Here is a 13,021-nt window from a genome sequence, read left to right on the forward strand (position 1 = left end):
GCTTCTCTGTCATTCTGGGGGGAAGAGGGAGAAAGCCTTGGTCCGCAAGGTCACCCTCGTCTCTGCCGCCCTGCAGAGCACCTGCCGGGGGGAGCGTGGGGAGGAGGCCTGAGCTGGCGAGGGGGCTGACTGTCCGCCTTCCCACCGCCTCTCTCAGATGAGCCTGTCTCGTGGCCGCGTGCGAGCCTCGTGGTTAAAGAGAGGTATCCTCCTAGGACATGGTCGCTGAAAGCAAGCCAACCACTGTGTCTCCCAGCTGAGAAACACGGCGCTCTGTTTCGACGCGGACAGAACACGCAGTGGCGGCGGCTCCCTGGGAGCTTGTCAGCCGCCGCTGCCAGAACCCCAGGAGCGCTGACCTGAGCAGGGCTCCGCTCGGGCTTCCCAAGCGGCTAGGGGTCAAGAACCCGCCCGCCAAGGCGGGAGACCCGGGTTCCATCCCTGGGTCGGGAGCATCGTCTGGAGAAGGACATGGCAGCGCACTCCAGCATTCTTGCCTGGAGAATCCCATGGACGGAGGAGCCCGGTGGGCTTCATCCATGGGGTCACAGAGAGTACACGGCTGAAGTGACTCGGCGCGCACGCATGTACAATGTCCCCCGTGCGCTAAGTTTAGGGTCTGACCTGGAATAGCAACCCCACTGGTTCCCCCATGTCTGGAGAAGCCTCAGTTGCTGATAAATCCTCCCATTTAACTGAGATATAGATACTTATCTATATCCTTATCTGAGATATCTTACCACCCTGATTTCACAGATGAGGAAAGAGAGGGTCTGAGAGGCTGCTGCAGAAAGCGTGGATTTGATTGCAGGACACTTGTCTCCATGTCTTTCCTGTAAGACCATACAAGAAAGGCTGAAAAGAACATGCACCTGAGCTCTTGGTATGTTCAGAACTAATTTTTTGCCCGTGATGAACCGAATTCAGAAGAGAAACTGATTGTATCCATAGAAGTGTTGATATCAGTAGAGAACAAACAGGAATGAAACTTGAGGAGTAAGAAGACAGATCTCAAACCGCATAATTCTAATAAAAGCTATTGACCATAAGCCCAAGGTGGAGAGGTATAGGTGTATGTGTGTGTATAAACATATACAATAAATTAAATAACAAATAGTTTACATATATCATTATATACATGGTTAGATCATCTTACGACCTCATAGCTTTGTGTGCTTTTCATTTACAGTGATCCCCAGGGTTGTGATTTCACATTCACTGTCTTTTCATGCGACTCAAACTGTCTTCCGCATCGTGCTGTGAGTTACACGAGGGCAGAAGGGACCTTCTTTTTGCTTGCCGTAACAGAGCTGATTCCCAGAATGGTTCTGGACACACAGCACGCACGTGCTAGACATCCGTCGAAGTTCGAGAACAGAGCGATGAGGCACAGGCTCTGACTCTGGCGCCTTCTCTGAGTGCTTTTCCAATCACAACACGAGTTCCAAAGATTCTCTTACATCTTCTCTAGCCCTCATGCATTCCTCGTGCTCTGTAATAACCCACCCTCTGCTCCTGGGGGGAGCGTGTTGCTCGGTGGCCTTTCCTCCCCTGGATGCCCGTCTCCATGGCTGGGCCTTGTTTTCCCTTCCTCACCCTGGGCTGTGAGTGTCTCAGTTTTGGCCAAGCTACTGGCTCAGCCACTTTCTTTTCTGCCCCTGGGGTTCTGATAATGCTTCCTCTTTGTTAGATTGTGGGTTCAATGAAGCAAAATCTGGCGTTTTCCTGCTAATTGGGTACCTGCAGGATTCTAGGAACAATTCCAAGGTGAGAGGCTACGGCTTCTGAATCCATTGGCTTCTGGCTTCTGCCTGTCCGGGCTGGCTGTGGGCATCCTGAATGAGAAACAATACACCAACTAACTTGACACTCTTGGCCATCTGTCTGTTGGCTAAATAACTACCTCTTGGATAGACCAACTCATCACTGAGGCAGCTGGTGTTTGAGAGACTGACTGAGCTGAACAGCTTCTGGGTTGGGTCCAATATTTCCTGACCACAAAAAAAGAAAAAAGAAAAAAAAAAAGAATTTCACAGGGCTTTGAATGAGCTTTGTGGAGACTTTATAAAGCAAAAGAGACAGAAAAGCAAAGAGAATGAGGAAATGGATGGGCCGCGCGTCAGAGCACACCCCTTGTGGTTGCGTCTCATTCTCTTTCCCTTTCACCATCCATGCATCCTCCATGTTTCTGCTTTTCTCACTCTCTTCCTATATTTGTTTTTCTCAAGTTCCCAGTCTTACACTCCACTCAGCCAATAGATAATGAGGGCTTAGACAGGGCATTAATTAGGGCGAGGGTGGACACTCCAGTGCCCTCAGGGCTGTGGCCGGCATCTGTGGTGTGGCTCTTTCTGGTTACTCAAGGGTAGAAACCCCTTCTCAGCTCTGGGACCCTTCTCCTCAAGAAGCAGAGCTGAGAGCACCAGATAGTCATGTCCAGCCTCCCTTGCAGCTAGGGTACAAGCACGTGACCTAAACTCTGCCAGTCAGACACCCCCCACCCATCATTGAGTTTGAAGCCTGCACAGGGCAGCGAGAGCTCATGGAACCCTTTCCGGGGAGAGAGGAAGCTGCTGCCCCCCTTCTGGGGCAGAACCAGCACCGCGGGCCTGGAGCAGGTGACATGCCCAGTAGGCCCTGTGTGGGTCTGCGCCTGGCAGCCACAGCTGGAGTCCGGTCTCAGCGGGACAAGCTGTGTGCCCCCCAGGTGCATCAGCCCCACCCAGGGCTTCCCTCCTAAGAGCCTGTGAGCCACTGAATGCGAGTGCTCAGCACTCGGTCCTGTCTGACTCTGTGACCCCATGGACTGCAGCCCACCAGGTTCCTCTGTCCATGAGATTTCCCAGGCAGGAATACTGGAGTGGGTTGCTATTTCCTCCTCCAGGGGATCTTCCTGACCCAGAAATCAAACTCATGTCTCCTGTCTCCTGTGTCTCCTGCATTAGCAGGAGGATTCTTTATTGTCGAGCCACCTGGGAAGTCTCAAACCACTGAGTATACTCTAATAGATTCTTTTTCTACTGAACCAGTCAGTCAGCCCTTGGTGCTTGCAAGTGTGAGTCCATATGGACACTGGGGCTAAATGGGTGACGTCAGAAGGAGGGAACCCTGGAAAGGCGGGTCACTTCCACCTCATCCTGAACAGGCAGCTGCTAGTAAAGCCGGTTCAATGCCAGTTGTTTGATTTTTCAAAAAAAGAGATAAGTTCTGATTTTTGGGTGAAACTTTCACTTTTAGATGTGAGCAACTTGTCCAAAATTGTTTGGGAGGTACACAAACATGACTGTATGCTACAAATAGCTCCAGAAATGCCAGTCTGCATTCTTCTTACTTTTTATTTTTGTCGTCTGTGTTTGTGGTGTTTTTGTTTTTGCTTTTTGTTTTGCTTTTTTTTTTTTTAATTTTTAAAAACCATTTCAGAACATCTGTGACAGAGAGGCTTCTTTGAAGTAACATTCCATTTTGAAGCGCAGTGCTTTCTTTAAAACCTTGATTTTTGGCCTCACTGAGCAGCTTGCAGGATCTTAGTTTCCCAACCAAGGATCAAACTTGCACCCCCAGCAGTGAAAGTGCTGAGACTTAACCACTGGTCTGTCAGCGAAGTTCTGTAACATTCTTATTTCCCACTCAAACTCTACACTTTACAGGAGCTCAGCCAGCTCACAGATCTATTTATCGTCTGTGCTGGGTCTTCATTGCTGGGTTTTCTCTGGTTGTGTGAGTGGGGGCTGCTGTCTGATGGGGGGATGTTCTCTTTTTTAAGAGGATGCACAGGCTCCTCGCTGTGCACCTCCTCGCGGTGTGGAGCATGGGCTCTAGGCGTGCAGGCTTTGGAAGGTGTGCCTCCGGGGCTCTAAACTCAGGGTCAGTAGTTGTGGCGCACAGGCTTAGTTTCATGTGGGATCTTCCTGGACCAGGGATCCAACCTGTGTCTCATGAATTGGCAGGTGCCTTCGTGGCCAACAGGGAAGCCCTACCTCACAGAAAGAAAGTTGTTGAGGAGTAGGTTGGTCTGAATGGGAAATAACAAATGCTAATTCCAAACCATCACGACTGCCCAGGTAGCCCTGATCACACTCACCCACCTGGTCAAAGGTTTGAATCGCATGGCCTCTCCAGCTCAGACATCACCTCTGACTTGGGGAAGCATCCAAGCTTCCTCCTAATGTGCCTGCTCCAGCTGGGGTGCCTGGTTCCCACCTGGCCACAGGCTGTGCCCTTTACCATCCCAGCCTCACAGAGGAAGTCTCAGGAAACTCAAGAGAGGCTGGACTCTGCGTTCCCAGCATCTTTAGCCTTTAAAATGGAAGGTAACCCTTCTTCTTGGACTTCTGCTCCTGGGGACAGACACCTGAGGCCACTTGTTCAGCAGAGCCTGTGCGTCCTTCTGATACTCAGAGCAGGTCAGGCTGGATGTCTGCCTACGCCAATCGAGGCCTCCCAAGTAACAGGGCCATCTTCTGCCTTCAGTAGGAAACTGAAAGACGACCCGGGCAAGTGAGATTTCTGTACTTTGGTAACCAACGGGAAACACACATTTGCCTGCTAACATTTTACGGCTCTCAGTTCTACCCAAGAAGATGCTTCAGTTAAGGATTAAGCACACCGGGCTTCCTTGGTGGCTCAGTGGTAAAGAATCCACCTGCCAGTGCAGGAGATTCGAGTCTGACCCCCGGACCAGGAAGACCCCACATGCTGTGGGGCAACCAAGCCTGTGTACACAAGTACTGAGCTCGTGCTCTCAGGTCCCATGTGCTGCGAATACTAAGCCCAAGCACCCTGGAGCCCATGCTCGGCAACAAGAGAGGCCACTGCAATGACAAGCCCCGCAGTGGGGCAGGAGCCCCACGCCGCTCCTAGAGGGAAACCCGAGCTGGAGCCCCTCGCCACTCCTACAGGAAACCCCGAGCAGGAGCCCCTCACCACATCTACAGGGAACCCCAAGCAGCAGCCCCTCGCTGCTCCTAGAGGAAACCCTGAGCAGCAATGAAGGCCCAGCACAGCCAAAAATAAAATAAATAGATTAAAAAAATGTTGAAGTATTAAGCACAAGGAACGGACTAACAGAGGAACCAACGCGATGAGTGATGAGAAGGAGCTGTGTGCGTCCAAGACCTTTTGAGGATGACTCAGCGAGGACTTTAGTCCAAATGAGCTGTGAAAAAACTGCTCTTAACAAAGGCAGTTAAAATGATGCGACTGAATCAATAAGAAGCCCCGAAAGATCGCTTATTCACCGAATCTTTGGCAGAAGAAGCTGATCCTTCTGCTCAAACCCCAGTGGCTCTGAGGCTGGCAAGGGCGGCGAGGACAGAAGAGGCTGAGTCTTGGATGCTGAAGGGAGGGAGAACACGTTTCCAGTTGCACGTGGGACACAGACACGAACCCAGCCTCCTGTGAGCTTCCCCCGACGAGCAGATGCCGAAGAAGCCAGACGTGTTTGCAATTAGTGATTTTGCACGGCTTGCCAGAGCCCCATCGAATAGCCTCTCGAAGACTCAAGCTCACGTCGTTCACATTGCTATGGAAACACTCTCCTGCAAAAAACCCACAGGAGTGACTCTCAAGTTCTAGACAAACTGTTAAGTCTGTACCTGGGTGGCCACGTGTGAACAGGCGTGCAGGTGCTCACACATGCACACACACAGACACACACCACACACATCCTGGGAGAAGCGTGCAGACGCTCATCCTCTGGACTGCAGATCTACGTGAAATAGCCAAGAGGAAACGGCTGGCCACATCGCCATGACGGGGATCTGCAGAAGCCATTTCTCGCTTGCTAGACGAGACACGGAGGAGAGAAGCGCCAGGAGGTGCCCCGTGGTCTTTCAGGAAGGAACCCCTCCCGGCCCCCTTCCTGGGTTTCAGTGCTCTCTCCCTCCCTTGAACACCGCCTCCTTCTCAAGCACTTGAAGTCCCCTCTCCCTTTTTCTTTTGTCAGAAAGCCTGAAGTTGTGACTTTCTTGGCACCAGATAAGGCATCTGTGTTATAGTTCCACAAGAGAGTGTCTGATGCTGTGATGAAACGTGCGCAGAGCTGGAACGCTTGCCTTTTCTAGAAAGAAGTAGGAGCGGGCACTTCATTTCTAAGCGTCCCTTAGACTTTCTTCTTGAAGACAGCTCGGCACCTGTGTTTTGTCTTCATCCCTATCATTCTGGTTAAGCCACCAGCAACTCCCACCTGGGTACTGAGAGGCTGTCTAACTGGTCAGCCTGAATCCAGCGTGGTCCCCCTCTGCCACTCCCCCACTAATGCCAGAAGACCAAAGTCGGACATTTCACCCCCTGACGAGACCGTCTCACTGGCTTCCTGTTGTTCTTCAGTCACTTTGCTTCCTACTGTTGGTCTCTAGCTGCCATGTCATGTCCGCCTCTGTGTGAACTCATGGACTGTAGCCCACCAGGCCCCTCTTTCCATGGGATTTACCTGGCAAGAATATTGCCATTTCCTTCTCCAGGGTACTGTCCTGAGCCGGGGATCAAACCAGTGACGCCTGCATCGGCAGGCGGATTCTTTACCACTGAGCCACCAGGGAAGCCCCTTACCTCTGAGATAAAACCCCAAGTCCTCACCAGTCTGCCGGGAGTCAGCGTGAGGAATCCCACCCGTGACAAGGTCATGCGGCAGAGCTCTGATGGCAAGGCTAATCAGACCTCAGGTTTTCCCCCAGGAATTTCCTGAGCATCCACCCACCCACCCACCGCCACCCCCCCACCGCCACCCCCCCCCCCAAAAAAAAAGAATCTGCCTGCTTTTCCACTCTTCTGATATTTCTCTGGAAAAAGTCAAATCAGGGCTTTAGCCTTCTGCATTTGAAAGGGATGTTTCAGTTAAACCCCCTCTGATAACTCTCTAGCTTGCCTAACAGGTTCCCCGGACCTCTTACAGCTTGTGAATTGCTTACAGCCCCCCAACTGCAAGAGGCACAAAGCTTAAAAGCATCTTAAAGATACAGAGCCTATTCTAAAGAGTTAAAAATCATATTGGTGATGGGTTTTCACTGTTGACTCAATGATTGCTGTCACCTGGGAGGATGTTAATCAATGTAAACTGGATATGGAAAAAGATATATAGTATTTTTGATGTTAGCAACACTAGACTTTTGAGTTAATTACTTTTCTCTTTGTTATATATCACTGCACTCCTCTTGTGTCCTTGCTATGTAAGAATGTAACTTTATTTAGTGCTCTCTGAGAGTGGCACCAGACTTTGGGAAGATCAACACAAATAAGTCTTCTGGTTGACAAACCCTTATCAGAAAAAAGGCTGTAAAATGTTAATTGGCCTTTTCGGCCAGAAGATGATGTAAATCACCTAAGACTTGTGTATACAATTAGGTATGCAGAGAGAAAAGTCTGGTTTTGATAAGAGTCTGGACTGCTAACACTGCATAATTTTGTGTTACCCATTGATCTCTATGTACAAAAAAGGTATAAAAGGCCTTTCTAGACAATAGAGGAGGGGGCCAGTCGCTGGACTGGTTTCCCCTGTGTCTCCTCTCTAATTTCTGACTGAATTCCCATCTGGGGTGTGGAGGCTCACCATGTATACTTACTTGTCCCAGCTTTTAAGATCCATGCGAGGGGGAGCCCGAGGCAGGGCACCCCCCGATATTCAAGTGGGCACCGGTGGCCCAACGTAGATGGTGCAAGCTCCTTGTCTGGAACTTTATTGGCCTTCCCCGTAAGCCAAGTTATTCAGCCTTCTTTCTCCACTTAATTTTCCTACTACACTATCTCTCCCTAATCTAATCTTATATTTCTATATTAATAAATAAATAAGTTCTCCTCGCCAACGCCGTCCATGCTTCGAATTCCCTGGATCCACAGGGGCTGGACCCTGGCACCAGTCCACTCACCACCCCCAGAATGCCTGCACCTCCCAGACATACTTGGGTTTGGTTTTCTTGTTGACTGTCACCATTACCACTCATCAATATTTTACTTTCTGATAGTTTACAAACTCTGTAAGACCTAGGATCACATCTGTCTTGTTCAGAACGATAACTCCTCTATTCTGCACAATGCCTAGCATGCAGTAGGAATTCAATAATTTTGTGTTGAGTAAATGAGTGAATTAACAAATACGTCCTGGAAATTGATGGTCTAGCTGTAAACCCCTTAAAGGAAAACTCCTCGGTGCTTCAGCCTGCTGTGTTGTTCGGTGTACAAGTATAAGTCTGCATGACAAAAACAAATCTCTATTTATCCAAAATGTAAGTGTCTGTTAGGCCCTAGACTAATGTTATCCAGCCCTCTGCCCTCAACATGAGGGCAGGGGAAAGCAGGTACAGGGAATAAACTAGGAGGAAAAGACACCTTTGGAGAAGGACTCAAGCAATGAGACTGAAGCGTTCTGGAGGCCACATCAAGACAGAGGTTAGGCCAGACAGCTTGAAGTAGACCTGACCTTCGCAAAGGCAGTCAAGGTCACAGCAGCAGGATCTCAGGGCACAACCCCAGCACAAGGTCAGGCACGATATGGGAGGATGAATAGCACATTTGGTCCATCCGTGAGTGGAGAAGAGCTTTGCAGCAAGCGGTTCAGAAATAAATCCAGGAATGGAAAATTCAGACTGGGGCATGGTATTCACTTAGTACCCAGAAAGTGCATTAGGGACGTGAGTGCTCATTCTGACTAGCCTTGCTGGGCTGGGCTTCATTCCCTGGGGTTTCCTCAGTTCCTTCGGCCAGAGTTCCTCTCTCCTTCTCCAAAGACTGACAGCAACCTGTGTGCAGCCCCTTCGCTGCACTCAACACATGCAGGCCTCAGGTTTGACTCGACCTTGGGCTTCTCGGTGGGCCTGGGAATGCTTGTGCTGTGCTGCTGTGCTCAGTTGTTCAGTCCTATCTGACTCTTTCTGACCCCGTGGACTTTAGCCTGCCAGACTCCTCTGTTCATGGGATTTCCCAGGCAAGAATCCTGGAGTGGGTTGCCATTTCCTTCTCCAGGGGATCTTCCCAACCCAAGGATTGAAACCATGACTCCTGCAACTTCTGCATTGCCGGCAGATTCTTTATCGCTGAGTCACTGGGGAAACCTAAAGAATCTCCAGTTCAGTTCAGTTCAGTTCAGTCGCTCAGTCGTGCCCTACTCTTTGCGACCCCATGGACTGCAGCACGCCAGGCCTTCCTGTCCATCACCAACTCCTGGAGTTTACCTAAACCCATGTCCATTGAGTCAGTGATGTCTTCCAACCATCTCATCCTCTGTCATCCTCTTCTCCTCCTGCCTTCAATCTTCCCCAGCTTCAGGGTCTTTTCAAATGAGTCTGTTCTTCGCATCAGGTGGTCAAAGTACTGGAGTTTCAGCTTCAGTATCAGTCCTTCCAATGAATATTCAGGACTGATTTCCTTTAGGATGGACTAGTTGGAGCTCCTTGCAGTCCAAAGGACTCTCAAGAGTCTTCTCCAACACCACAGTTCAAAAGCATCAATTCTTTGGTGCTCAGCTTTCTTTACAGTCCAACTCTCATATGACTACTGGAAAAACCACATCTTTGACTAGATGGACCTTTGTTGGCAAAGTAATGTCTCTACTTTTTAATATCCTGTCTAGGTTGATCACAGCTTTTCTTCCAAGGAGTAAGTGTCTTTTAATTTCATGGCTGCAGTCACCACCTGCAGTGATTTTGGAGCCCCAAAATAAAGTCTCTCACTGTTTCCCTTTTTTTCCCCATCTATTTCCCATGAAGTGATGGAACTGGATGCCATGATCTTGGTTTTTTGAATGTTGAGTTTTAAGCCAACTTTTTCACTCTCCTCTTTCACTTTCATCAGGAGGCTCTTTAGTTCTTCTTAGCTTTCTGCCATAAGGGTGGTGTCATCTGCATATCTGCAGTTATTGATATTTTTCCCAGCAACCTTGATTCCAGCTTGTGTTTCTTCCAGCCCAGCGTTTCTCATGATGTACTCTGCATAGAAGTTAAATAAGCAGGGTGACAATATACAGCCTTGACGCACTCCTTTTCCTATTTGGAACCAGTCTGTTGTTCCATGTCCAGTTCTAACTGTTGCTTCCTGGCCTGCATACAGATTTCTCAAGAGGCAGGTCAGGTGGTCTGGTATTCCCATCTCTTTCAGAATTCTCCACAGTTTATTGTGACCCACACAGTCAAAGGCTTTGGCATAGTCAATAAAGCAGAAATAGATGCTTTTCTGGAACTCTTTTACTTTCTCAATGATCCAACAGATGTTGGCGATTTGATCTCTCATTCACCTCTGTTGTCTCCTGCCTGCCAGCGGAGAAGCACAGCATTTGACACACAGAAAATAGGCTCATGATCTCTCTCAGCTATTTCAGTGAGCTGTTTAAGGGTTGTATAAGTTAAAGTGAAAGTGTTAGTTGCTCAGTCAGGTCCAACTCTTTGTGATCCCATGGACTGTAGCCCAACAGGCTCCTCTGTCCGTGGGATTCTCCAGGCAAGAATACTGGGGTGAGTTGCCATTTCCTTCTCCAGCAGATCTTCATGACCCAGGGACTGAACCCAGATCTCCTGTACTGCAGGCGGATTCTTTACCATCTGAACCATCATGGAAAAATCATGTACAAATAATTTCATAAATTGTATATGTATTACCTATATGTCCCAAGGTTGCACATTATTTAATATTCAAACTCCCACATGCAGAGATGAGAAAGGAGTCTAGCCTTTCTTGCTCACCACTGGAGGCATGTTCAAGAATCCAAGGAGGACATACCCAGTTCAAAACGTCCATCCTGATAGCACTCAGGAGCTTATGGGGCTGGACAGTCTGAATAGTTGAAAGCCCCAGGCTGAGGACCTGTAACTAGAAACACTGTTGTGGTGAAATGCTGCCCCATCCCTCGCTGCTGGTGCCGCTGTAATGCGTCCTCACCGTGGTTCTTCAGGGGCAAGGAAGCAGTTCCTTTCTTACAGTTCTTTGTGTGGCCACGGGTGATCCTTCCCCCAAATGGCTCGCAGCCGCAAACTTTACTTTTGTTCATCTGTTCCTTCTGTTTGGGTCAGAGAGCTCTTTCCTCTAAGACACAGGGGTGAAAAGAATTCTGCATCATCCACACAGTGTCTCCAAAACCCGCCTTCCTCTCCAACAGAAGGGAGTTGGTCAAGGTCACTGTTTCAAACTTCCTAATGATGAGGTAGTTTATGAGGCTTTTCATCTTCATCTGATACCCAGGCTCAAGGTCACATGATTTTATGGGAAATGTGTCAGTAATTTTGAACCACAAGGGAAAGGCTCAAATTCTTTATCAGCATCTTCTTCAAATGCCCCCAGACTTGCCCTCTGCTCTAACACCTCCCCATAAAGCTCCATGCTTCGATAACAACAGAATTAAAGTCCACGTGTTTCCAGCAGAATTGAAGTGCACATATTTCCCAAAACCCTTATCTCAGAACAATGGCTCAGTGCTTACTTTTCATTTGTGTAGTGAAAGAATCAATTCTACTGTTTTTCAAAATACAAAGGGTGACCCAAAGTGAACCTCAGTTCACCTCCACCACTAGAAAAGAAGAGTACAGCTCCCTTTTTAATAACTAGTTCTCCAGCTTCATAAAGAGGTGAAATTGCACTTCCACCACGTACGTGATAATATGTGATATTAATATTCGGGAGGCATTCGTATTATGGTGGGCACATATTAAACATCAATGCTTGAATGATGATCAAATTCTAATGATGATTAAAATGGTGATGTGAATGGTTTCAGTTCAGTTCAGTTCAGTTCAGTCATGCAGTCGTGTCCGACTCTTTGCGACACCATGAATCGCAGCATGCCACGTCTCCCTGTCCATCACCATCTCCCAGAGTTCACTCAGACTCATGTCCATCGAGTCGGTGATGCCATCCAACCACCTCATCCTCTGTCGTCCCCTTCTCCTCCTGCCCCCAATCCCTCCTAGCATTAGAGTCTTTTCCAATGACTCAACTCTTCACATGAGGTGGCCAAAGTACCGGAGTTTCAGCTTTAGCATCAGTCCTTCCAAAGAACACCCAGGGCTGATCTCCTTTAGAATGGACTGATTGGATCTCCTTGCAGTCCAAGGGACTCTCAAGAGTCTTCTCCAACACCACAGTTCAAAAGCATCAATTCTTCAGCACTCAGCCTTCTTCACAGTCCAACTCTCACATCCATACATGACCACTGGAAAAATCATACCCTTGACTAGATGGACCTTAGTTGGCAAAGCAATGTCTCTGCTTTTGAATATGCTATCTGGATTGGTCAAAACTTTCCTTCCAAGGAGTAAGCGTCTTTTAATTTCATGGATGAGTCACCATCTGCAGTGATTTTGGAGCCCCAAAATAAAGTCTGACACTGTTTGCACTGTTTCCCCATCTATTTCCCATGAAGTGATGGGACCGATGCCATGATCTTCATTTTCTGAATGTTGAGCTTTAAGCCAACTTTTTCACTCTCCTCTTTCACTTTCATCAAGAGGCTCTTTAGTTCCTCTTCACTTTCTGCCATAAGTGTGGTGTCATCTGCATATCTGAGGTTATTGATATTTCCCCCGGCAATCTTGATTCCAGCTTGTGCTTCTTCCAGCCCAGCATTTCTCATGAGATACTCTGCATATAAGTTAAATGAGCAGGGTGACAATATACAGCCTTGATATACTCCTTTTCCTCTTTGGAACCAGTCTGTTGTTCCATGTCCACTTCTAACTGTTGCTTCCTGACCTGCATATAGGTTTCTCAAGAGGCAGGTCAGGTGGTCTGGTATTCCCATCTCTTTCAGAATTTTCCATAGTTTATTGTGATCCACACAGTCAAAGGCTTCAGCATAGGCAATAAAGCAGAAATAGATATTTTTCTGGAACTCTCTTGCTTTTTCCGAAATCCAGCGGATGTTGGCAATTTGATCTCTGGTTCCTCTGCCTTTTCTAAAACCAGCTTGAACATCAGGGAGTTCATGGTTCACATATTGTTGAAGCCTGGCTTGGAGAATTTTGAGCATTACTTTACTAGCATGTGAGATGAGTGCAATTGTGCAGTAGTTTGAGCATTCTTTGGCATTGCCTCTCTTTGGAAT

The sequence above is a fragment of the Ovis canadensis genome, chromosome 13, assembly GCF_042477335.2.
Source record: "Ovis canadensis isolate MfBH-ARS-UI-01 breed Bighorn chromosome 13, ARS-UI_OviCan_v2, whole genome shotgun sequence".
In the NCBI taxonomy this organism is placed as follows: domain Eukaryota; kingdom Metazoa; phylum Chordata; class Mammalia; order Artiodactyla; family Bovidae; genus Ovis; species Ovis canadensis.